Raw genomic sequence first — 4,634 nt, forward strand, 5'->3', positions numbered from 1 at the left:
TAAGTTAGTAATAAATTAAGATATAATATAATCTTTCTTTAAATTAGAGTTAATTATAACTTTAATTTAGTAGAATTACTAGATATTTTATACTTTTAGATAGTAGTATTAGTAGTAGAGAGTATTAGTATATATAATTAAACTTTAAGCTTTAATACTACTAAATCTAGATTAAATAAAACTAAGCTAGCATTTCTAAATTCTACTCTAATATTATTATCTATAATTAATACGTAAAAGGCTATATAAAATATAAGTAGAAACTTAGTTTTTATAATATAGTTAATATAGCTACGTATTAGAATCTTAACTTAATAGCTATATACTATCTTTAATAGTAAGAAGTAGCTAATATTAAGTAGCTATAAAAGATATAATAAATATACTAGTATATAAAGAACTATAATTTTATTCTTTTTATAGTACTACTAGAATTTAATAGAGCTATAGCTTTTATAGCTATCTAAAATTAGTAGATAATATATATCTATAATATAATTCTTAGTATACGTATTAATATACTTTAACTATATAATACTAACTTTATTTATTATCTAGCTACTTTTAGAGATAGCTATAATCTAGTTATATAGTAGCTATAATAGTCTAGTTTAGTATTTACTAGAGTTATATAACTTTATCTAAGTTATATAACTTTATCTAGTATCTTAGCGCTTAGCTTTCTATATATAGAGAGCTTCTAGAGTATTCTTCTACTTTTTATTTTTAGATAGCTAAATTTAACTTAACCTACTCTACTTATTACTCTTATTCTTATAGCTTATAGAGACTATATTACTTATAATTAACTTATCTAGCTAGGTATTTCTAAGTATATATATAGTAGTAGAGACTATAAAGCTAGCTCTTATATTATCTAAAGATTAATACCTCTTTAGCTAGAGATAGTAGTATAATATTAGGCTAAACTAAGTAGCCTTATAAGAAGCGTTTACTAATAGCTATACTAAGAATTAGAGCTATAAAAGTCTAGTTACTTACTCTAAGAATTAAAGCTATAAGAGCTCTAATTACTTATCTCTTTAGCGCTATATAAGACTACTAGAAAATCTAGTTAGTAGTAGAAAAAATATCTCTAGTAGTAAGCTAAAGAGAGCTATAAAAGCTCTACGTATAGAAGAACTTCTATAAAACTTCTATATATAGAAACTTTCTCTCTCTTATATAATAGTTTAACTTAACTCTAACTTAGTACTTTAGTCTAACTTAATTTCGCCTAAGTTATATAACTCTATCTAGCGTTTTAGTATAGGTACTCTATATATATAAAGAGCTTTTAAAGTATTCTTCTACTTCTTACCTTTAAATAGCTAAATTTAACCTAATCTACTCTACTAGTACTCTATTTTTATAGCTTATAGAGATAGTACTATCTATAGCTAACTTATCTAGCTAGATATTCTAGAATACTTATAGTAGTAGAGACTATAAAGCTAGCTCTTATACTCTTATTTTAAAAATTAATAATTCTCTACTCTACTAGTAGAGCTAATAATTAGCTACTTTACTAGTACTATATATCTCTACTTTGCGAATAAGAATATAATAGGTAAACTCTTATAAAGTAACTCTAGAGGTAAGACTCTAGTTCTATAGTACTTTTTTACTTTATTAATTCTTAAATTCTAGATAGAGAACCTACTAGCTAGTTATTTAAACTAATATTATTACTATAAATTACTTATTTAATAATATAATATAATAACTAATAAGAATTAGAATAATAACTTTAAATAGAAGCTAGTATAACTATATAAAAGCTTAGTAATATCTAGGTTATTAGCTATAAATAGCTTTTATATACTTTCTACCTCTACTAAAAAGCTCTAAGAGCTTTTTCTAGAAAAGCTAGTTAAAATTATTAATAAGTTAGTTAGCTAATTACTTATATACTAAGTACTTAAATAATAAATCTATATATAATACTAGATTACTACTAATATACTTACTAAAGAAAATACTATATATAAAGAGTATTAGAATTTATAGTAGAAAAAAAATACTACTTTAGTAAAGTTTTAATAGCTATAAGCGTAACTATAATTCTACTCTAGAAGCTAAATACTATCTACTCTATTAATTTAATAAGTAATACGCTTTATAAATTAGACTTTACGTATATATAAAACTAGCGCGTTACTACTAAATAACTTAATTCTAGATTCTTATTTAATTACGTATATGCTTACTATACTACTAGTAACTAAATAACGTTTAGAGAGCTAGATATAGCTTTTTACTAAGTTTCTAGACCTACTCTTACTATTAAATAGTAAGATTATTATCTTTAAGTAATAGAGAGATAAGTTATAAGATAAGCTTTAAGCTAATTATAACTAGTATATAGAAGAAATAGTAAAAAAAACTAAGAAAACTATTATTATCTATATATATACGTAAACTAAAAAAGACGTATACTAAACTCTCTCTACTATTCTATATACTCTAAGAAATAGTAGTAAGCTAATATTCTAAGAATATATTATTAATTAGCTAGAGAGAAGCTATATAAATCTTTATAAGAAACTAAATATCTACTATAATTTCTAAAAGCTATATTATTAAAATACTACTAACTTTATATACTTCTAGATTAATTTCTTCTATTTTATATAGAAGCGTTAGCTTTTAATAAACTAATAAATAGAGAAATTCTATAAGAAGTATTCTATAAGTCTACGTACGTAGATAGATATATATTAACGTTAGTATATAACGTACTTTATAAGCAAGCTAGTTATCTTCTCTTAGTAACGAAATTTAACGAAATTTAACTCGTCTTTCTTAAATAACTAAGCTAAACCTTAATATTTTTCTATAAGAATTTATATAGGTATTCTCTATAGTATATTACACCTTATAGTAAAGTTGTACTTAGATATATTTCGTAATTAAAAAGCTATACGTATTTAGGTAACTTTTAAGAAAAAATCTAGTTTACTTCTAGTAAGTACTCTTATATCTCTATAATAATATATAAAACTTATAGTATATAGTATTTATAACTTAATAAAGGTTTCTAGAAAACTTCTATAGCGCTAGCTCTTCTAGGTATAGTGTAATAAGAGATACAACTTAGAAAAATTTCTTTTTAGAGATTTCTTCTTATAACTATATATATATTAGTTAATCTAGCTATATAAACTTATAATTTTATAAAGCAAAGTATACTTAAACTATATAGAGCTTATTAACTAATAATATACTAGCTTTAAGTAGTTATTTAAAAGTAAAACCTTTTTATAGTATAGTAGAAAAAGATAGAACTATACTATAACTATCTTAAAAGTATTACTTCTAAATATCTAGAAAGCTTATAGTATATATAAGCTTATAATATATAGGTTTATATAGCTAGATTATTAACATCTATATATAGTTAGAGAAGAAAACTCTAGAAAGATTTTTTAAACCTTTATTTCTTATTACGCTATACCTAGAAGAGCTAGCGCTATAGAAGTTTTCTAGAAACCTGTATTAAGTTATAAATAATATATACTATAAGTTTTATATATTATTATAGAGATATAATAGTACTTACTAGAAGTAAACTAGATTTTTTCTTAAAAGTTACCTAAATACGTATAGCTTTTTAATTATATAATATATCTAAGTATAACTTTACTATAAGGTATAATATACTATAGAGAATATATATATATATTTTTATAGAAAAGTATTAAGGTTTTACTTAGCTATTTAAGAAAAGCTTGTAAAGTTCTATTAAATTTTCTTACTAAGAAATTATAGATTATTTAATAAAGTAACTAGTTTAATATTAAAGTATATTATTACTAATAAATAAACTATATTATCTTTATATTTTATATTATTACTATAATAAAAGCTATATATAAAGTTTTATTTATTTTTATAGTTTATTTAACGTACTTTACTAGTAAATACTCTATACTACTAAATACTCTAAAAATACTAAGCTCTTACTAAATACTACTATCTTAATTATAAAGCTCTCTATAAACGCCTAATTAACTTTAGATAAATTCTAGATATAGCTTACGCTTTAGACTATTTAGTAAATCTTAGAGCTAAGCTTATAACGCGCTATAGCTCTCTATAACGTACTATAGAAAAAAGTCTACTATTAATATAATAGAGTAACTTAAAGATATAAAAAGATATCTAATTTAATAAAGCTTACTATAAATAAAGAGTAGGTAATAATTAACTATATACTTAACCTAAACGTGTAAAAATTTACTCTCTAGCTTACTACTATTTAAGATATAGCTAATTAGCTACTTACTAAGTAGAGAAGAAAGGTTATAGGTAAGAACTAGCTAAACTACTTTATTATATACTATCTAGAGCTTAAAATATAGCTTAATTATAGGTATAACTATTAGAAAGTAAAGTAAAAGAATTCTATAATTATTTAGGCGTAGTTTAACCTAGTAGGTAATATAAAGGTAAAGTATAGTATTACTAATAAAGATATATATAATTTTAATAAATCTAGCTTTATAATAGAAATAATATTACCTTAGATAGTAGTTACTAGCTCTAAGAGATAATTATAACTAACTAGCCTTTAACTAGATAATTATAAGTAGATTTTAGTAATTATAATAGTAAGAGTAGTAGATAATATA

Source organism: Trematosphaeria pertusa (assembly GCF_010094035.1).
Source record: "Trematosphaeria pertusa strain CBS 122368 unplaced genomic scaffold BU26scaffold_13, whole genome shotgun sequence".
Lineage (NCBI taxonomy): Eukaryota > Fungi > Ascomycota > Dothideomycetes > Pleosporales > Trematosphaeriaceae > Trematosphaeria > Trematosphaeria pertusa.